Source organism: Ambystoma mexicanum, chromosome 5q (genome assembly GCF_040938575.1).
Source record: "Ambystoma mexicanum isolate Mex_15411 chromosome 5q, UKY_AmexF1_1, whole genome shotgun sequence".
Lineage (NCBI taxonomy): Eukaryota > Metazoa > Chordata > Amphibia > Caudata > Ambystomatidae > Ambystoma > Ambystoma mexicanum.
This window is the reverse complement of record NC_090933.1, coordinates 542,701,377-542,725,176: the sequence shown is the minus strand read 5'-3', so window position 1 is coordinate 542,725,176 and position 23,800 is coordinate 542,701,377.

Genomic DNA, 23,800 nt, shown 5'->3' with positions numbered 1-23,800 from the left:
GCAGGACTGCATTCCCCCTCTGATCTGCTGACCCAGGAACAGGATCAGATGTCGCGGAGTGTGACCCTGCATCCGTAACCACCGAAGGCGTAGCTGCCAACACTGACATCCCCATGGAGGGTTCTGACCCTGGTGCAGGTGGGTGAGACAGAACAGAATCCCTCCCTGGAACACTCACCTGCGACGGCACGTAGGTCTCATCCGAATCAACACCTGAGTACAGCTCGGGGGAGGTGCAGCCAGAGACACCCCTTGAGAGCACGACCTGCAGCACTTGTGGGTTCTCCCCCACCACCACACCACGTCCCTCACTGGTGGTTGGTCGGCCCTCGGACCCCTCCTGGGTCTGCACCATCTCCACAACCCCAGCAGTATCAGGTGCGTCTTCCCCTGCAAAGACATGAAAACAAAGAAATGGAAACAGGCATTAGCACCATGGCACACAATGAGGGCTGAGAAGCAAGAGAACCAGTACTTGATTGACACATGTCCCACATGACTAAAACCCTCCCATGCATGCACCCTCACTGCGTATGAAGTGCAGGCAAATGGCACACACTGATGACACCAAGATGGAAGATGAACACATTTTCTGCATGCTGCCTGGCAGTGGCATCACACATTGGCCTGTGATTGCCAGGTGAAACACACATGCCATCACACAGATGGCATGTACCATTGCTATTGAGTGAAGATGGAGAGGAGGGCAGCACCTATTCATTCAGTCCAGTTCCCGCATGTAATTGCTTTTCTAATTCTAACAGGTCAGATTTTTCACCTGGAGCTGCCAGTCTGAAATGGTCCAATTGCACAGGGACATGTGTGTACAAATGATATCCAGGTAACAAAGTCACTCCACTTTACCATACCCATGTCAGACATGTGACTAGTGGACAGCGACATGCCTAGTGAAAGTGGTGGAATGCAAACAAACTGACTGAATGAACAGTGAAAAATAAGCAAATATGTTGTGGCAAGGTGACACTTCAAGGGCAACTGGCGTGCAGTTGGGCTAGATGTCTACTGTTGGCAGAAGGGATACTGCTATGGCCAAATGCAGCTGCGCAGGAAGTATTGCATGAAGCACATGGCTGACCCATACGACTCAGGCGCACACACTCTCACCTGGCACACAAACAGAAGCCCTCAAACACACACCATGCACATGGATGACACACACATGCATGTGCACTCACCGGACAATGCCTCGTAATCAGCCAGATCTCCCACGCCTTGGATCTGTTCCTCCGTGACGTAGGTCCCAGCGACTGACTCATGTGGAGTGAGTTCCATGTCTACTACTGGAGACCCACCTCCAGTCACTAGAGTTGCGGCATGACTTGAGGCCAGCTTACTCTTTGCCCTGCGCTTTAGGTCATTCCAGCGCTTATAGCAATCATTGGCTGTGCGCCTCACGATTCCAAGGGCACTTACGATGTCCGCAACGGTCTGCCAGTGTGCCTGGCGTTGTGCAGGTGTGGTCTTGGATCCTGCAACAATGACCATCTCGTTGTCATGTCCGGACACATACTCGACAAGTGCATTCAGTTCGTCATCCGTGAAGCTGGGCTTCCTGGACGGGCCGGACTGTGTAGCCGTGTCTGGGGCATCAGCCTGTGCCGGACGAGCACTCTTCCTCTTCCGCTTGGAAGGTGGTGGTGATCCTGAGTGTCCTGCGCCGCTCTGGACACTAGGGGCAGGAGCCCTGGTGGACTCTGTATCAGGAGTGTGGGATTGCACACTCATCATGGGAGTTGGTGCAGGCATTGGCTCTAGTGTGATGGTGTCAGGGGGAATGTCAGCAGCATGGACTAGGACCGACACTGTCCTGGCTGGGTGTGTGAGGGCTGGGGTGGATGGAGCTGCAGCTGCCCTTGCAGCCTCTCCGCCCTGCCTCCTTGGTGCAGCAGATGACCTTGCTGCCCCAGATCCACGTGGCATGATGGCATCAAGATGCACCACCGCACGTGTCGTAGCCCTGCTGACCTGGAAGTCAGCCATGGAGTCAGCCAGGTCTGGTGCCACAATGGGCTGGTCCAACAAGGGCTGAGCATGGATGGTGTCAGCCACATCAGCCTCAATGGGAGGGGGGGGGGGGATTATGGGTGCCCGTGACTGGTCCTCCACACATGGGGGGACAGGCTCACCCTGCAAGTTACGACCACGTCCCCTACCGGATCCACCACGGCCACCACTTGTGGCTCTTCCACCTTTGCCACCCTTACGGAATCCTCGCCTCCCAGCCATGGCACTGATGTTAATGTGCGTATGGGAGTGGATGTAGACTATTGTCCTGGGCAATTGGGGGTCAAAGGGGTTGGGTACCAGATGGTAATTGTACCCTAGTGCTCTAGCAAGGCTGAATGTAACCCCTGGGGAAAGATGACGGGTCACGCAACGCACAGTAGGCCCAAAAAAGGGAGATGACGTGCACGCAACCCCTCCTAGACCACGTGTGCAGAAAGAAAAACCTGCACTACGCTGTGGCACCCAGTAACACAAGAATGAACGTATGCGTGTCACACGCAGCCTAGAATGACCTCTGAAGGGGTAGGCTACACACGGGGCAAGCACAGATGTTAGATACGTGCGTGACTCACCGTCTGCCTGGTAAACGAGCGTGTAAAAGGAGCACGTTTGGTTGGCAACACCCCCGCCAAAAGAAGATTTGTACGCTGTCTGAGGAGACAGGACAACAGTAGAAGGGAACACTGTTTGAGGGAACAGGCCCAGGAAAACCAGTAAAAGAGAAAAAAGAGAAAAAGCTGTCAGAGGTAACAGGGAATACGAACTTGAAACGCCGTGAAGTAAATCGCGTGTGAAACGACAAGAAGTACAGAATTCACCCACTCGCTCTCCACGAAAAGCACGTACAAGGAAAACGTGTTCTACACGTACCTTTTATACAGGCCCACACGTCCAGCGTCACTTACGCGGCGTGTACGCGCTAGGGCCATTTCCACCTATTACATGCTTTGTCACTTCTGCGTGTAGGGCCATTTCCACCAATTACACGCTTTGTCACTTCTGCGTGTAGGGCCATTTCCACCAATCACACGCTTTGTCACTTCTGCGTGTAGGGCCATTTCCACCAATCACACGCTTTGTCACTTCTGCGTGTAGGGCCATTTCCACCAATCACACGCGATTACACTCTGACGTGCAGTCTTTCCACGTGTGCTCTGTCATCACGTGCTGTGTGGGAAACACCTGTGCGGGTCACGTCACAGACGCGCTTACGCGCTGAGGGCCTTTTCTCAGTTTTCACGCTGACGTGCAGGATTTTCACGTGCAAAATCACTCCGTACCAAGCTGGCCACGCGTACGCACACGGAATACCACGCTCTGCCCGGAAGGCCGAACTACTGCCCCCCAGAGCCCGAGCATGCTCCCACCTGCTGCTGCCTGACTGCCTGCTGCCCCTGCACTGCTGGGGGGTGGGGGTGATAGGGGACATGAGTGGGGGCCTGGTGGGGGCTGCCCCTGGTGACTGGGGGGGTGGGGTGGTGGGAGACATGAGTGGGGGCCTGGTGGAGGCTGCCCCTGGTGACTGGGGGGGTGGGGGTGGTGGGAGACATGAGTGGGGGCCTGGTGGAGGGTGCCCCTGGTGACTGGGGGGGTGGGGGTGATAGGGGACATGAGTGGGGGCCTGGTGGGGGCTGCCCCTGCACTGCTGGGGGGTGGGGGTGGTGGGAGACATGGGTGGGGGCCTTGTGGAGGCTGCCCCTGGTGACTGGGGGGGTGGGGGTGATAGGGGACATGAGTGGGGGCCTGGTGGAGGCTGCCCCTGGTGACTGGGGGGGTGGGGGTGGTGGGAGACATGAGTGGGGTCCTGGTGGAGGGTGCCCCTGGTGACTGGGGGGGTGGGGGTGATAGGGGACATGAGTGGGGGCCTGGTGGGGGCTGCCCCTGGTGACTGGGAGGGTGGGGGTGATAGGGGACATGAGTGGGGGCCTGGTGGGGGCTGCCCCTGGTGACTGGGGGGGTGGGGGTGATAGGGGACATGAGTGGGGGCCTGGTGGGGGCTGCCCCTGCACTGCTGGGGGGTGGGGGTGGTGGGAGACATGGGTGGGGGCCTGGTGGAGGCTGCCCCTGGTGACTGGGGGGGTGGGGGTGATAGGGGACATGAGTGGGGGCCTGGTGGGGGCTGCCCTTGGTGACTGGGGGGGTGGGGGTGGTGGGAGACATGAGTGGGGGCCTGGTGGAGGGTGCCCCTGGTGACTGGGGGGGTGGGGGTGATAGGGGACATGAGTGGGGGCCTGGTGGGGGCTGCCCCTGGTGACTGGGGGGGTGGGGGTGATAGGGGACATGAGTGGGGGCCTGGTGGGGGCTGCCCCTGGTGACTGGGGGGGTGGGGGTGATAGGGGACATGAGTGGGGGCCTGGTGGGGGCTGCCCCTGCACTGCTGGGGGGTGGGGGTGGTGGGAGACATGGGTGGGGGCCTGGTGGAGGCTGCCCCTGCACTGCTGGGGGGTGGGGGTGGTGGGAGACATGAGTGGGGGCCTGGTGGAGGCTGCCCCTGGTGACTGGGGGGGTGGGGGTGGTGGGAGACATGAGTGGGGGCCTGGTGGAGGCTGCCCCTGGTGACTGGGGGGTGGGGGTGGTGGGAGACATGAGTGGGGGCCTGGTGGAGGCTGCCCCTGGTGACTGGGGGGGTGGGGGTGTTAGGGGACATGAGTGGGGGCCTGGTGGGGGCTGCCCCTGCACTGCTGGGGGGTGGGGGTGGTGGGAGACATGGGTGGGGGCCTGGTGGAGGCTGCCCCTGCACTGCTGGGGGGTGGGGGTGGTGGGAGACATGGGTGGGGGCCTGGTGGAGGCTGCCCCTGCACTGCTGGGGGGGGGGTGGGGGTGGTGGGAGACATGGGTGGGGGCCTGGTGGAGGCTGCCCCTGCACTGCTGGGGGGTGGGGGTGGTGGGAGACATGGGTGGGGGCCTGGTGGAGGGTGCCCCTGGGGGGTGGGGGTGATAGGGGACATGAGTGGGGGCCTGGTGGGGGCTGCCCCTGGTGACTGGGGGGTGGGGGTGGTGGGGGCCTGGTGGAGGCTGCCCCTGGTGACTGGGGGGGTGGGGGTGGTGGGAGACATGAGTGGGGGCCTGGTGGAGGGTGCCCCTGGTGACTGGGGGGGTGGGGGTGATAGGGGACATGAGTGGGGGCCTGGTGGGGGCTGCCCCTGGTGACTGGGGGGGTGGGGGTGGTGGGAGACATGAGTGGGGGCCTGGTGGAGGCTGCCCCTGGTGACTGGGGGGGTGGGGGTGGTGGGAGACATGAGTGGGGGCCTGGTGGAGGGTGCCCCTGGTGACTGGGAGGGTGGGGGTGATAGGGGACATGAGTGGGGGCCTGGTGGGGGCTGCCCCCGCACTGCTGGGGGGTGGGGGTGGTAGGAGACATGGGTGGGGGCCTGGTGGTGGGTGCCCCTGGTGGCTGGGGGTGCAGGGGGACATGAGCAGGTGTGCAGGGTAGTCCCCTGTTTTGTGGGCTGCCTGCAGGGGCCGTGGAGGGTGTACAGGGAACACCTGTGAGGACCCACCCAGCCTAATCGCGTGTGATAATTCCCACGCACCCCTGTAATACACGTACCCAGCAAAATGGCGTGTGATAATTCCCACGCACCCCTGTAATTCACGTATCCTGCCAAATCGCGTGTGATAATTCCCGCGTACCCCTGTATTACACGTGCCCTGGCTAATCGCATGTAAGACTTCCCGCGTACCCCTGTAATACACGTTCCCTGGACAATCGCGTGTTGAACTTCCCGCGTACCCCTGTAATACACGTTCCCTGGACAATCGCGTGTTGAACTTCCCGCGTACCCCTGTAATTCACGTTCCCTGGACTATCGCGTGTTGAACTTCCCGCGTACCCCTGTAATACACGTTCCCTGGACAATCGCGTGTTGAACTTCCCGCGTACCCCTGTAATTCACGTTCCCTGGACTATCGCGTGTTGAACTTCCCGCGTACCCCTGTAATACACGTTCCCTGGACTATCGCGTGTTGAACTTCCCGCGCACCCCTGAAATACAAGTACCCTGGCACCCTGGCTAATCGCGTGTATAACTTCACGCGTACCCCTGATATGCACGTTACCCGCTTTGCGTTCCTTGTTTGGCAGCCCTGTAAACTGGTCCAGGGTTAGCGCAGCCCTTTGCGATGATTTAGCGATTTTGATGGCTTTTCCTTGCGCGAGGGCGTTCTTGGGGGCGTTACTGGCGCTGCTGCAGGGTCGCTGCGATACTCTGCGCCACGGCTGGTTTGGGAGCCTAAAATCCATGAATACGCTGTGCGCGGAAATCGGTTTTAGCGCACGTGCCTGGCGCAGACAATCGCACGCGGACACTCTGCGCCAGCCGCTTGCGACACTTTTCTGCGAAATTCTATGAATTACCATGAAAGTTGTTTGCTCATGGGACTTGGTCGTCGAATAGCACGTTAGAATGGCGTGAACGCATTCAGGGTGAGGTGCAGAAAGAAAAACTAGACAATATTTTTGCAGAAGGCAGCATAATTCAGGTCTGCCTTACAAGATTATTGAATGCAGCCGATAAAAGTGCAGAGAAAGACTGTTTAATACGGCTATGCGGCAAAATATGGTTTATTTTGAATAAGTCCCTGCGAATGCAGGAGAATGATACTCAGCTAATTAACAGGTTAAAGACTGAATTAGATGGGGCAAGTAAAATCAGGAAATGTTAAGAGCAGAATTGGATGTATGCCAAAAAGACATGCAATTAAAATGCAGAGACTTTGATGCTCAGTTATCCAAAAGCAAGAAACAATTTGAGGATATTGAGCAAGAATTGGTACACTTAAAAGCCTTAGTGGACCACATTAGACAAGATAAAGATGAGGTTGTTTCAGAAATGCAGATTTTACAAAAATAACATTGTGAAAAAGAATGTGATCTCCAGAGTGCAGAACAAGAAATGATTAAAATGATTCAAGAAAGAGACAAGAGAAATAAAGAGTTCAATGAATGCCAAATGCAAATGTGCGACATGCAGGAGGTGATTAATAAGATGAGTGATGAAAACAACTATTTGCAAAATGAAGCAAACAGACTCCTTAAAAAGTATAAGGACTTAGAACAGCAAATGTGCATTCCCAGGTCCCAGGAGAGGCGGCAGGGTACCACATTCAATGGAGTGGAGGTGAATTCTAGCTCTGCCCAAAGAGCTAGTGCTCCAGTGACTGGGCCGGTGACTGAACTTGGTTGCAGCGCCCTTGGGGGATTTGATACTCCCATTGGGGGCAGCCACCAATCTCATACACCTGAAAACAGGATTGAATCACAAAATAGTGCAATTCCATGCATTGCAACAAGTAGCCCCATAAAAATAATGAAATCTATTAAAGCCCTGATCAAACCATTTAAAAAGGGAGGTGAATGCTGCATTGAGGATTACTTAGAAGCGGTGCATGACATTTTTAAAGCACTCCAGATACCTAAGGAACAGTACAAACAATATTTTCATTTAACTTTAGATGCCCCGACGGCCAGCATCATAAGGGGATTAAATGAACAGCAGAATATGACCTGGTTGGAGTTTGAAAAAGAAATTAGGCGTCATTTTTCTCCTTTTCAGTCATTGCAGGAGGCAAAGAAAGTCGCTTACACAATTACTGCTAGACCTAATACATCCCCTCGCCAATTTTTACAAGACTTAAAAAGAGCATTTTCTCGCTTTGATGTATCTTTTGACTCAAATTCCAATGAGTTTAAAACTGCATACTTCTATGGCTACAGAAAGACATCATATCTCAATTGGTCCGTGAATTTGACCGTGACAAGTCCCTTGAATGGATTGTACATCAAAGCACAAAACTATATGAGGTACTCTATTGTCAGGGTAGAGAAAGTGATAAAATGAAAGATACTAGACCTAAATCTAAAGAACCCTCAGCCACAGTAATGGAAATCAGGTCAGTCAAAATGTCCCTTGAGTCTGCTCAAAGCCAAGGTAAAAATAATGTGACACCTGAACAAAGGGGTAATCAACAAAGATCGCCATTTCCTGTACCAATGTTCCAATCACATGATCCTAGTAATAGAGAGAGCTACATCAGCCCTAGGTATTTAGGGGACAGACCCCGGGTAGGATATCGGCCTGATATGGCAGGTATGAACAATAACCAGAGACAAAATCAAGATCAAAGAAATGATGGTCCCTACCAGTCATTGGGGACACAGAGCAGATTTGATCCCAACACCATGATATATGGTAATCAGGATAGGCCCCGATATGTGGATCGATTTACTGATAATGGAAATCAACCTAGGGGCCAGTACCCACAATCTGGGAGACAGGACATGAGGCAAAACATGAACTACAATCCAAGTCAGTACAATGATTCCCCACCAGGGGACTATAATCAAAGGATGGGTGCAACCTGCTCCCCTCCACAAATGAATCAAGAGTTCAGAAACCATCCCAACCGACATCAATCACCTGAGAGGTATCAGAATAGATCCAATCAGGGGGAAAACAACCAATATCGACCTAGGCTACAGAAAGAGGATCCTAGAGAGATGGAAAGGTTCCAGTGCCTTGAGGCCCAAGTGAAAATGTTTGCTGAGCAAATAGGAAAGCTCTGTACAGCGCAAAAACAACCTTCCAAAGAGGGGGCTGATGGCCATAGCAATGACCGGGGGGCTTCCGAAAAGTGACTAAGTACTCATGATAACTGCAGTGCCAAAATGACAGATTGCTCTGATATAATTTTGCATAATGACTCTGAGATGCCTAATGGATTAAATGTGATAGTGCCAGTAAATGAACTTGTGACAGAAAGTGCAAATACTTCTAAAAAAGAGGTACGGTTTAACCTAGAGCTAAATAAAACAGTAACGATTTGTACAAATGAAAAAGAAACATTAGGAATTCCAAAAGAACAAAGGGACAGATTTAAGAAAAATGACTCATGCATGGGGAATACCAGTGAACAGGGAGTAAGTGGGGATGCTATAGCTCCTTCCCTGGGCAAGCAAAACAATGACCAAACACAGACAGAAAAAGGAAATACTCAAAAGGAGGGTACAAGTCAATCACCTGAAGAATTCTTTGAGCCACATATTTTTGAAGAGGCTGAAAGGGCTGGTATCACACTAAATGATCACAAATGCACAGAATTAAAAAATGACAAATTGCTGAATGATGATGTTACACATGTTCAGTTGGAAGGTTGTAATGTGGTCTCTGATGTTACCCAGATGGATGGGCGAACAGTGGCCACACTCCAAAAAACCTCTGATCATGGAGAAATAAATAAAGTCTCTCGCGCAGAAATGGGTAAAAAGGAGGGAAAAATGTCTTTCCATTTACCAATGTGTTTAGCCAAAAGTGAAAAAGACCTGAGAAAGGTGAGCCCTGAAATCAGTAAGAATTCACATTTCTTATGTGTATTAGAGGAAGTTGAGGACAGATATTATGCACCCATCACTGTAGAAGAAAAATGCCACACCTTTGCTATGATTGACACTGGCGCACAGGCCACAATTATGTCCAAGGAGCTGGTAAAGAGTATCAATGAAGGGAGACCCCCACAGAGTCAGATCACAGTGAAGGAAAATCAAGGCCCAGTGCATAACTTTAATGGGGAGGAGGTGCCCATCATAGGTGTAACTGAGGTTGACATAATAATAGGAAAGCACAGAATGAAACAAGAGGTATTGGTCACATCTATTTGTGAAATTCCATTTCTGATGGGGACAGATTGCCTGAAAAGATTGTCTCCTCTAATAGATGGGGTGAATGAAGTGCTGTGGTCCTTAACCAAAAAACCATTGAGGCCTAAGAAACTAAAATCACAAAACAGCAATATAAATGAATGTCACACCGTTGCCAAAACAAATGATGCTGTGGAGGTATATCTCCAGAATAGCTGCATACCTAGTGTCACTGTTATATTAATGTGTCAAGACAAAATGCAGAGCGACAATGAAAAACTACCTGTACAAATATACTTGGACCCAAGGAAAAATTGGCAGACTGCCATAGATGAGCACACATTACGTTTTTATTTAAAAGAGAAAACATGCAAACAGAATATTGCTCCTAAACAGATTCAGAAAAATACATTACCACTCTGGCAGAAATACACATGGAAGATGAGCAACCATGGGTTCATGTTGGTATAAATGACTATTTTAAAACAATAAAAGCCACTTTAGCGCTTGGACATGAAAGGAGTTTCATTAATGAGAAATTGTTGCAAAAAATAATGGAGAAGGAAGAAATCCCGAGATTTAGGATTAAAAACCAATATGTTTCTGGGTTGGAAAGTCCAGACTTTGAAAACCGAATTGCAGGCAGATGCATGCTTAAAATTAGCTTTGGGCAGAAAACAATTTACCATAATGTATGGATAGTGAGTGGAGCACAAAATGAATTTTACATGGGCAATGACATCATGCACAGAATGTGTATGGTGTTAGATTTCCTTAATCAAAAAATATGGTCACGCCTAGGTGGTCCGGCACCTGAATTTGAAGACAAAAGAAGGGCTTATCATTGTGCACAACTGGTACCTTATGCAATCGAATTACAAATGAGGAAAGATACTATTATTCCTGCATTTACAAAACAGTTTGCAATAACGCTGAAATGCAAAAATGGACAGCAGATGAAAGGCTCTGATGCATTTGTATGCCTGAATGAATCCATAAAACAGCAAGGCCTGGATTATGAATACATTCCATTGGTAGATATTGGTGAAGGATCTGTAAAAATTATGGTAAATAATAAAGGTTGTCAGGATATTCATTTAGAGGAAAACTCCCCATTAGAAATGGCCATACAAAAATCACATTATACGGCAGATTTAAATAACATGGTGATTGGAAATATTCCTGAAAAGTATGTAGATGCCAAGGGTGAGTTGCCAGAACACCTGGACTCTCAGCCCAAAGGAATATTTAAAATTCATTCTGTGTATCCTTATGATTCAAATGAGACAGTGTGCTGCCATCAAGAGGATTGCATAATATTTAATTTAAATGAAAATGAAACAGAAAATCAGCCCATTGAAGTGGAAGCTGATATGCCAAAATATTTAAAAGTGGCAGCTTTACAAAAAGATACAGCCACACAGTTAGAGGAAAGCGCCGAGATTCCCTTACCAGAAGATTTTCCAGAATTTTCCAAAATGGTAGAAGAGCAGATCTCCTTAGCGGATGCGTGTGAAAGCAATGAGGATAGGGACAATCTGAGGGAGATATTTATGGAGTTTAGGGATGTATTTGCAAAAGATGCTTATGATTGTGGTTTAACTGATTTACATGTGGCCACACTACCAGAAGGGTGTAGCAGAAATCCGGTGTTTGTACGCCAGTATAGACTACCGCTGGCATGTTTAGAATCATTGGCAGAGATTATTAAAAATTTGGAATCGCGGGGAATCATCAGGCCCATTCATAGCACATCCAATACACCTATTTTAGGTGTGTTAAAGCCAAATGGTCAATGGCGGCTATGTGCAGACTTGAGAGAGTTAAATAAAAGAGTACCAGTATCTAGATGGCCACTGCCATTCATTGATCAGGGCCTAGCTCAGGTACATGGTTCAAATGTATTTACCACATTAGATCTCACCTCTGGATATTGGTGTGTGCCATTGGCAGAGGAGATACAACATTTATTTTCCTTTACATTTGACAGGACTCAATATGCCTGGCTTAGAGCTCCGTTTGGGTACATCAATAGTGGGAGTGAATGTGGCATATTTTTTAGAAAGGCCATGCCGGATGCAGCGGAAAGAGGAACAATAGTTTATGTGGATGATGTCCTGATAAAAAATGAAAGCCTGAAAAGCCATTTTGATGAAATAAGACATGTACTTGGCCAATTGTAGAAAGCAGGCGCCAAAGTATCTTTGCAAAAAGCACAATGGTGCAAGAAAAAAGTGAACTTTCTAGGGCATGAAGTGACTGAACATGGGCTAAATCCACAAAAGAAGACAATAGAGGCCATACAAAGATTAAAAGATCCTAAAAATGTGAAAGGAGTAAAAAGTTTATTAGGGATGACAGGCTATAACAGAAAGTTCATTGAAAATTATGCAGAAATCACTCAACCATTGACTAAACTGCTTAAACTGAATACTCCCTGGAAATGGGAAAAAGAGCAGTCTGATGCAGTGGCTAAATTAAAGGAATGTCTTGTAAAGGCACCATTTTAGCATACCCCATAAAGGACAGGGATTTCTTTATAGAAATAGGTTTTTCTGAACATTGTATGTCAGCAGTGTTATCACAAAAACACAATTTGAATCACAAAACCATTGCATATGCAAGTAAGGCATTTTCCCAAGTTGAAATGAAATTTAATGAATGTGAAAAGGCCCTATTAACCACTGTGTGGGCGCTACAACATTTCCGCCCCATTGTTCAGGGAGAAAAGTTGATTATTGAAACAAATCATCAACCTTTGCAATTTTTAGAGAGTAAAAGAATTAGATCAGGTAATCTAGCGCAATCCAGAAACACTTCATGGACGCTGGCATTACAAGGTTTTCCCGTAGAAGTGAGATATGGACAAAATAAAAAGAACCCAATTGCTCAAGGGTTAGCTGACTTACATGACTGTGCAGCTGAACAAATACCAAATGAAATGGAAGTGGAAACTAGTTTGCAGGAATTTGAACAATCACCACACAAAGCTTTTGATGAAAAAACATGCAAGGATTTGCCAACTGTATATGTGGATGGTTGTGCTTTTCACATTGAAAATGACAGTAATAAACAATTAGTGGCAGGAATAGGAAATGTCTGGTTGAAATGTGAAGGCGTCCCCAGTATAGGGATGAGGATTGGAGATAGGAGCAGTCAGGTGGCGGAATTGGCAGCCATTTATAAAGCAATTGCTACTGCAGTTGATAAAAAGTTCAGTGAAATTGTCCTGGTGACTGATTCTGACTATGCACGGAATAGCTTTGTGGAGTATTTGCCTGGTTGGAAAGCAAGAGGCATGGTTACATACAACAAAAAGCCACTTAAACATGGAAAAATGATACAAGCCATAGACAAATTGGTGTCAGAGAATAATTTAACAATATACTGGAGAAGAATTTGTGGCCATTAAAAAACACCAGGAGAGGATAAGGAGGGAAATGATAAGGCAGGCCACCTGGCTAAGATTGGGGCTGTGATGGGAGAATTGCTACCTATTGATTATTTAATGGGTGAAATACAAATTGATGCAGTCACACGTTCTAAAGCACCAAAGGAGGTAGATCAACCGGTGGTGCAGTGGAGTCATGACACGCCAGACCAAGATTTGATTGAGGCACAAAAGAATGATCGAATTTTGGGAATCTATTATAATCATTTGATAGATCCCGAACAAAATTCTTTAACAGAAAATGATTGTATGGGAAAAGAAGAGTTGAGGGTGCTATTAAAGAACAAAACAGGAATTATATTACAGGATGGACTCATGATTAGAGAGTCCATAACAGGACAAATACAGTGGGTAGTACCCCTTTCATTCAGAGGGCTAATGCTACACCATGCACATGATGCCATAACTGCAGGCCATAGAGGTTCACAAAAAACATTACAAATACTAAAAGATTATGCTTACTGGCCACATATGTGGAATTATATACTAGAGGATGTCTAGTATGCACCCAATTTAAATCTGCTTCACCAATGCATAGAGCAACATTGATGAAAAGAGGCCTAACTCTCCCATGGTCAGATTTGCAAATAGACTATGTAGGTCCTTTAAAAAGGTCGAGCAGGGGAAACCGTTATATTTTGAGTGTGGTATGTTTGATGTCGAAGTGGATTGAATGCATTCCTGCACCAGATTGTAGTGCGCAAACAGCAGCCACATTGCTGGTGAACCATGTGTTCTCAAGGTTTGGGTTGCCACAAAGAATTGAGTCAGACAGAGGAAGTCATTTCACAAGTACTCTAATGAGTAAGGTATGGCAAATACTAGGTGTGAAAAGGAAACTACATATCGCATATCAGGCAGCGTCTTCAGGTACAGTTGAAAGAAGCAATAGGTCTGTTGTGGATATTTTAAAGAAATTTGTGGCAGAAGCAGGTTCCAGCTGGGATTTACGTTTACCATTGGTTTTGATGGCAATCAGATCAACTCCTGCCAAAGCAACAGGTGTTAGCCCCCATGAGGTCTTGACAGGTAGGAAAATGGTGTTACCACAACACCTACTATACAGAACACATGAGCAGACACTTGTGAGTGCATCCACAGTTCATGAATATATTGATGAACTGAGGAGGCATTTGCAACATGCATTTGCTTTTGTGCAGAGAAATCTGGAAAGAGCTGCTGACAGTGCAAAGTCTTATTATGACAAAAAGACATCAGTAAAGGAATACAGTGTAGGGGATCAGGTGTACAAGTTTCATTTTGGAAAAAGTAAACAGAAACATTCTAAATTTCTAGCAGCCTGGCAGGGGCCATTTCGAATTATAGATAAGGTCTCTCCTGTAGTTTATAAAATTTTGAAAAATGAAGGTGAAACGGCAATAGAGCAGTTTGTCCATGTAAATCAAATCAAACCATGCCATCCCAAACATGAGATCAGGGAGCTTGAGCATGTAGAAACAGTAAAGTCCCTTGAACACAAAAAGAGAAAATAAATGGGTACAATCAGGAGGCAGTGACAAAGAAGTTAAAAAGTTGATTGTTATAATGGCACATAAACACTGTAATATATGTAAAAATAATAAATAAATAAATAAATAAATAAATATATATAATGGAAGCTCATGGTTGGTGTGCAGAGAGAAAATGTATTAAATATTGAATGCTGTTTTATATGTGCGTGTTTTCTTTTTAACTTGTGTTTAATTTGAGAAAAAAAAATATATATATTTTTACCAAGCATGTTTTATTTTTGGCAAAAGGGTGAAGTTAATATTGTGCTATGTACTTAATTTGTTTATTTTCTATTTGATTTATAAAATTAACATTATTTGGTTGGAGGTTCCGGGATCAGAGCCCACGGGAGACGATGGAGTCCTGGAGCCCACGTGGACGGATTCCGGGAAAGCCCCAAAGAGGGGTGAAGACCAAGGCTGCAAAGCGATCAGCATTGAAGATGATACCGATGATATGGTTAATGATGATGATATTTGGAGGGATCTTCAAGAATTCAGAAGCACAGGTTGTCATTGAACCTGGACCAGCATCTGGTATCGCGGTGGAAGAGGCACCAGGATTCATCATGAGTGATAGAAGGATGATTTTCCAAAATATATACATACCATTGAATCCTGAGATTTTGGTTGAAAAACACTTGAACAATACCGGAATTAAGATTGAACAGACTAAAGAGTGGCTGGAAATCAGAAAAGAGGACACTAAGCAGTCAATAAGAGATATATGAATGCAATTGGAAAAAAGATTCGTGAATTCAGCAGACATTAAGAAGAGGAGAGGAAAGAGAGGTGCGGTGATGCTCGCGATATCATTGGTAATGTCTATAGTTGGAGCCATAATAGGTACCACAATATCAACAGCCAATTCTATTTCGGTAGGAACACTGAGTACTAAAGCGCAACAACTGAGTATTGACCTAGAAATAATACAAAAAACATTAGATGGAATTAGAGGGGGACTGGATGAACAAGTAAGATTCATAAATGAAACTGCAATCATTCTAAATGAACAAGCGGATGTAATGCAAAGGGCGACTAAAATAATACTTAAGCATGACAGAACTTTAAATGAAATATTGAACATAATGAGTCCTGTTGATAGACTATTAACGAATTATATGAGAGAAGTTCAAACTGCAGTTTCACAATTGATTCAAGGACATATCCCCTTGTATTTTGTTTCGCAGGATATTATTCGTCAAATGATAGAAAGATTGACCAGGAGGGAAATTGATATAATACAGGTAAAAATTGCATTCGAAATGGGTAATGCAATGCCGTTATATGTGGACTTGGAAAGACTAGAGATCGGATTTTTGCTAAGCATCCCATATGTAGCCCCTGAACTTATTTATCAAACGAAGTGGGTACACAACGTGGGATTTTGGCAAGAGGACAAATTTATTAAGATTAAGACTCCAGAAGTGGTGGCATTTCAGTCATGGGAACCTGAAGTTTATTTAATATCAAACCTGGAAACATGTGTAAAATTTAAAGAACAAAATTATATGTGTCCAGGTAAACCGTTTGTGCCTGATGCCACAGATGCTATTTGTGGTTTGAAATCTGACCCAAGTATATCAGAGGGATGTGAAGTGATTATTAGCAATATGGGGAGTGAAGAAATGGCACAGGCTAAAATGGTCAGAGGTAAATGGTTGGTCAGCACCTGTTTAAAGAACATGACGGTAGTACATTTAAACCATGGAACATACGTGGTTAAACAGATGAAATATAATGTTTTTTATTTACAGGTTCCAAAGGATACAATTGTGTCAATTGGGGGGTTAACATTGTTTCATGTAACAAATGATGTTTGGGAAAGCCAAGTGGAAAATATCGATTTTTTTCAAAGGGATACTTTTCCAATAGATCCGGATGTGGAATATTTATTGAATCACAAAGAAAGACATGTTATAAAAATGAATTTGAGAAGAAACAATATTACAATTAGTAATCTGGGGATAATAGAAGTGGAAAGATTTAATTGGGGAACCTGGGGGGAACGCTCAATAGTGGGTTTGGCTATCCTGGTGCTAATCATGGGTGGATGGTTGATTGTGCTATCAGTAAAAATGAAGATGTTACTGATTTTACTAGCTACGTCAGGAAGAGAAAGATATCCCAATACACATGCATTTAAAAAAAAAAAAGAACGAGTTGTTTTTAGGAATTGGCTTGGATCGTAACCAAGTTCTAAAAACAAAAGGAGGGTATGTAAGGATATTTTGCGTGTTACAGCACAGAGTACAGCACTACTGCACAGGTAGCAATTTTTTTTTGATGCAGCACCACCACATGGGTGTGGTGCATTGCTATATGTGTTGCCAGATTAACATGGACATATAAGTAAAGACAGGCTATTCAGTCAAAAACGATTTTAACATATAAGATGCAAATCTATTTTTACAGTTAAAAGCACACGTGCACATTCAAAAATGCACACTATTTTTCACCTGAAATGCCTATGGTGCAAGAGACACATTTGAAAATTAATAACTAACCTTATTAATAACTAACCCACTAATAAAAATGTGTCTCCACTGCAGAATTAGGCCTACTCAGAAAGTGAACTTTTAAACGCACATTCACTTTTTTTTCTTTTTCTCTGCTGCTCTGTCCACATAACTACATAAATAAAAATGTGTCTCCACTGCAGAATTAGGCCTACTCAGAAAGTGAACTTTTAAACGCACATTCACTTTTTTTTCTTTTTCTCTGCTGCTCTGTCCACATAACTACAGGAAGCAAAGAGCTTGAAGGAACAGGAAATCAGTTGGTTACAAATGGTTACTGTAGAAATGAGCCATTGTGTAGTGAGGGAGGAGATGGCATGATTGATTCTTATTGGATCAGCGTCATAGCAAGTATCATGCTAGAGGCAGTGATTAGAGTTTTGCTGGGGGAGCTTGAGGAGAGGGGGAGAACAATCGAGATTTGGCAGAGCTGGGAGAAGGACCTGTTTCCTGGCTGAAGCATTTCTGCTGCAAAAGCTGAGAATTCCAGGCAATAACCACGGTTTGAGAACGAAAGACGCTTGTTTTCACTGGGGTTAATCTTCAAGGGAGCCAAATTCAGAAAGAGAACAGCTGGAGAAAACTCATACTGAACAGATAAGGTAATTACAGAAGTGTGGGGGCTGAGTGTGTATGAGAATATTCAGTCAGTGTAGGAAAGGAGATTCCTGTGCTTTACTCACATGTTTAATGTTGCAAATTGAGTTCTTGTCTCCGCCACTCTCTTTTCAGTGTATCACAGACAATGCTGTTACTGTGCTATTTTATTTATTTCTGTAAAGAGTGAGATCGTGTTTAAATGCAACTTTTATAATACACAAAAATATTTGAAAGCAGACGGGTGGTTTGTTTTCTATTTACCAATACAGTGCTGATGATGTGGGGAGATGTTTAGACAGTGCAATTGTCATTTTCAAGGTAGCTAAACATCAAATTTGGCTGCAGCCGTGTGCACAATGTAGTTCAGTATGAGCAATTGTAACTAACTGTGTGTGTTGTAGTTTGTCGGAGGTCTATGAGTCGGCAAAAAGGGAGGCCCGGGACATAGTTCACTACCGTATATAAGATAGTGAAAATACCACATGATAGCTCGCTGCCGTAGATAAGACAGAGAGAAATTGCCCATGGTGGCACACTAAAAATGAAAATGCGGTGTTCCTGAAATGCAAGCCTGAGGTCTCTCTAGTGATTACACGAAAAATCTAAACAAAAATAAGGGGTTCTGGATATTGGGGCCACAAATAAAACAAGGGAATTATGCTCACCAAAATACCACCAACCATGCATACCAACCACGCATACCAAATATGCATGTCTGTGTGCTGAAATAATGCATGTCCACTGTATTATTGTTGTACATGGCCCAATCTGAATACAAGGAGTGATTGTTGCTAAGTTATTTTTCGGCGGTAAGAAAATACCGTCAGGCCCCAAATCTCCACAAAATACCCTACAGTTTGAACTAGCGAAATGTAGGTAGCCCTCATTTCAGAGACCAAGCTTTTGGTGTGGTACCATCCAAACCTCAAGCAGGTGTGAGTTGGTGGGAAGAGGTGGAGGGGTGATCCTTAAGTGAGGCCTACTGATATTAGAGTATACATCAAGTATTTTCCCTTGCCTACCTTAGACATTACTATGGAAAAGAACACACATCCCACGTAGCGGCCCTTCTTGAGATTGGCTCGTCCTCGTTTTACTTTACATGGTTTCATGAGGATTTCATATACAATGTCAGGCTATCTCAGGCAGTGTCTGCACTTTGCAAGCCACGCCTGGGGTAGAGGGCCATCTTGCAGAAAAACCAGTCTTCGCCAGATTGTGTGATCCTGGGCGAATCGTCTGATCCTCCACTATGCATTATTTTCTTATATATGTTTACATGGGATCACCCAGACGAGACTGTTGGCAGTGTATACTATAACGAAATGCCTCAATCGTACATGTTCTAACAATGTTTCTTGTTGCTCCATGTATGCTAAGCATGTTGAGTGAGTGTGAAGAGAGACAAAGTGTCACTGCAACAGATGTCACCTCCAGCTGGGGGCCCGGGTCTCATTTTGGGAAGCAGTCATAGATGCATAGAATTTGTAATTTTTTTGCAGAGAAACTTATCAGGTGCAGTCAGCGTGATCCAACTCTATGGAAATAAACTAGAAACAATCTCAAAATAACCTGACGGTTTAGGGGCACTAGTATAGTGTAAGCAGCAAAAATAATCGTCACACCCTTCTCCTTAAAAAAGGCAATATATAATATATTAAACAGTGTTGTGGCATTTATATAGAAACTGCATGTACATGTCAATATGTACCGACTCCCATTGTGCACCCTTGGTCCTCTGCTGTATAGGTGAATGGCCTCTGTATGTTTTTGTGCGGCCTTGCAAGCCCATGTTGGCCAATGCTTGGAGCTTAAATGTGAGCCCTGGCTACCCAACAGTAAGGAACAAACAAAGACCTGTTCCGAATATGATGTTCCTCTTTTCCAGGGGCTGGGGCACCCTTTCATGAATTGAAAAACGTAAGGGTGGCACTGGCAGGGCCTCATGTTTTTCAATTCATGAAAGTGTGCCACTGCCAAAGTCTCATATGCAATTTATAAACATGCGCGGCACATTGCAAACTGATCAGGGAATCCTGTCCTCTTAATGTTTCATTGAAATATTAAGAGGCCAGGATTCCCTAATGAGTTTTGCAACGCGCCGCCCATGTTTAGAAACTGGATATCTGACATTGGCACATTGAATTCACCCCAAATAAATCCACTGCCAATGTCAGGTATACATTTTATAAACACGCGCGGCAACTGATCAGGGAATCCTGTCCTCTTAATGTTTTATTAAGAGGCCTGGATTCCCTGATCAGTTTTGCAAGGCACCGCCTGTGTTTAGAAACAATATCTGACACTGGCACAGCGGCACATTCTCTTCAATAATAATAATTTAGCATTTATATAGCACTACGTACCCTCAGGTATCTGAGCGCTGCTCAGAAGGATGAAAGGCTGAGTTTGGCCCTGCCGGGATTCGAACCTGCGTTAGCAAGCTCTGCCAATGTCAAAGCGAGCGCTCTACTCGCTGTGCCACTTGACCGGCTAAATCCGCCCCAGGCCATCCTGCACCTGGGAGATGAGGGGGGCACTTGACTAACTTACCTTACGGTAGTTGCTGCCTGCTCAGCCTGTTCTCACTCAATAATGCACATGCTGTCACGAGCACAGAGTCACTGCAGCATGCGTCGCTGCCTGGATTCTCCTTCGTACTGAAAAACGAAGGCTGAGGCTGCGCAGCAGTGCACTGCACAGGCAGGGAATGTGCAGTTTGTTCCCCAGCCTGGGCACGTTCATTATGCACAGGTGCGGGGCAGCAGCAGAAGTTGCAGACAGTCAGTCTACTGTAAGCAGTAGACTCTACTTTAACTTTTGCAAGTGTACATGACAACTTCATTACAGCAGATACACAAATAATCTGGGGGGACAAAAGCTATTATATCCCCCCACTTAAAATTGTGGGGGGATTTGTCCCTCCATCCCTCCCATATCCTACGCGCATGACAGTGGTGGACACATGCACTCTAAAAGCTGTCTAAAAGGAAAGCTGCTTTCGAAATTATCTCCTGGGAAAGGACGGAAAAAGCTATGATATGATGATATGATAGGTTATTTATAACGTGCTTTATACCCAGAGGTTTCTAAGCACGGACAGGGATCGAACCTGTGGTGTTTCATGTTGTCTTGCTTCCAAGGCGATGTTGCCCCTGAGCTAGCAAGAGGAGAGAGTGAATACAATTGCAGAAGTCAGTAGTAACACATAATGTTGCAAGCCTGGATACAAGTTGAAGATGGGAACAGCATTATGGAAACCAGAATGTATCAGGACAGACTCCTCCAGAAGTAGGCTCGAGGGGACAAGGGGAAGCAGGGTAGAACAATCAAGCAAAACAGGCAACACCTGTGTGCGAGAAGGGGGGCACAAGGGAACATCAGGGGTGGAGCAGAGGAGTGGATAGCCCTGTGGGGACAGAGGAAGCAAACACATGTTGGTGCATGCTTACCTGCTGTCTGAGCAGGGGTTTCGATCCTGGTATCCTCCTGGTCCAAACAGGTCCACACAGGAATGGCCCTTTTCTTTGACTGCCCTTCCCTTCTGACACACAGGCTACAGATGCCTATGATTTAAGAGTTAAGAGCAGGAAGGAAGAGGCAGGGCTAAGAAGGTGGGTGGTGCTTAGGCCTGGTGACATAGAAAAAACCTTGAATAGGTCAAAAGAAATGACTTTTGGCCCACTCCTCTTACCCTATGATCCAAATAAATGTGCACAACACTCTACTTATCAGACCCGATCTGGGTACGTTCTTAGTTTTATGGTTCAAGCAGTAATGTGTTAGGTCAACAAAAATACAAGTATTACATAACACTCACACAGGTAGGTAAAATACGACACTTTAAGGGCTAAATGGCCTAATGAATTGTGTGTCAAATAACATGAAAGTGAATCATGCACTGTCAGGTTCTAGTAGACAGTGTTTAACAGAGAAAAGATGAACATTCTTTACAAAGACAACAAAACAAATGACAAAATGTTCTTTTCCAAGAGAACAGTGACAATGCACTGTGGTTAAAAGGTGCGTCTACACCGGGGTGTTCCAGGCCATCTGAGCTGGCTAGATGAGCCTTGTGTCTGTCATGGCCTTCTTCAGTACGGGGGCTGTATGAGAGTGGAGTCCTGTGGATATGGAAGGGGAGAAAGAATCAGGGGAGTGTCCAAAGTGACCATGATTTAGTTACAATAAATGTGCCATGTAGAGAAAATATCATGGAGAAAAAAACATCTTACCTAAGGGCAGAGGTCGAAGTGGGCGGGAGCGGTTGGGAGCGGTGCTCCTATACTTTTTATGTTTAAGTTTCTCTGTTCCTATACATTTATTTTAAAAAGAAACCGTTCTGTAGTGGTTTCGTTTTTAAATAAAATTGTAGGAAGAAGTTGAAGCTTGCACTTCAGTGCGCTGCAGTGAACATTCCTTTAAATAGCAGGTGTGTTTATTTGGGGGATTGGATTGTGTGTGGGAGGGGGTGCAGCAATCGGGTTTGTGGGGAGTGGGTGCAGGCCAGCAGGAAACATAGCTCCACTACTTCTTTTCATGCACTTCGACCACTGCCTAAGGGGTTAAATTGACCCTACGTACATGTTGGGCGACCGTCTCACAAAGTACTGGTCCCAGAATGGTCCTAATATATACAAAAGAAGGAAGGGGACATACTCAAAATATTGTCCTAACGTGCTGTGCACAAACACTCAGCTAGAAATTTGGCTGAAAACAAGCTTACCGCAAAATGGAGGCTGTAATCAGGCTTGTTCTCGTGGTAGGTGGATGAATCCTACAAGAGAGCATAATGTTAATATGCTACTCGATGTCTAAATGCCTGTGTGCAAAAAAGGGCTATAAAAACAATTTGGAGCGTGGGCACATCTTAATAAGGCAGCGCGCGAGGCGCTCGCAAGTTGTGTGTGGCTGACAGAGGGCTCCAGCATCTACGATGCGGACTGCTGTGTCATTCCGTGTGAATGGCCTGGAAACAAAGCATTGCTAACGCCGTTGCCAGGCTCCAGGACTATTTATACGAGTGGCCATTTTGGGGAGTGTCCGGCCGTATCACAATGTTTTGGAGACATTATACGTGCCAAATACTTAAACAAACTAATTGTAGTAGGTATCCTCGCCTTTCCCCTAAAAGTGGTGAAAAAAGACAGAATGTTTATACCGGTTGCCATGGTAACCCTACTACGATCGCTCAAAACGCCAGTCGGGACTCAAAAAAAGCTAAATGAAGCATGGACACAGCCCACTTAAAGAGACAGTCCTGCATAAGTCTGTGAGCCAGCTGGAATGTGGCAGAAGAATGACCCCTGAATGTGTGTATATAAAAATAAACATGTAGTGTCTCATGGCATTGTTGTGTCATAATTTATTCAACACGGCTGTCCAGACTGAGGAATAATTCAATGTCAAAGCCAATTTAGCACATGCACATCGCATCTGATTATACAAATGAATATTTTTGGCAAACTGAAATGAATGTGTGCCATGACTCCATGCGTAAGGTATCAAGAAAGCTAGCAGTGAATCATAGCGTTGTTGCAACATGCCAATATGTGTTCATCATTGCTGTCTAGACATAGGTATCATACATGGTAAAAATTAGCATAGACAAGTCTCATTTTGTACAGGGTGATTCAAAAATTCTTACATGAAGATGGTCCCATGTTACTCCAATTGGTGCCATCTAGTAGCAAAAACATTGGGCTAAAAGCCTGTGGGCTAAAAACCTGTGTAACAGACATGTTGTAGGGAATGTTCAAAGTCGTGGTCTGCACACAACATTCACCTATGGAGCATACAGGCTACTATATCACAGGGTAGGCCAAACACTGAAATATGATTCATGCCAAAGAATTATCAAGAAGTCGCCACTGTGCAACCTCTTCTATTATTGCCTGTGATGCTATCAGTGCTGCCACTCCAGCCTAGTGAAGTTACATGAAAGATTTCCACGGAAACGTTGAGTCCTGTATGTACTGTGTCTAATCTATGTACCCATCGTTGCTCTAGTTGTGTGAAGGTTCTGTTTATGTCCCCCCCGTTTAGCAGGTGTCAC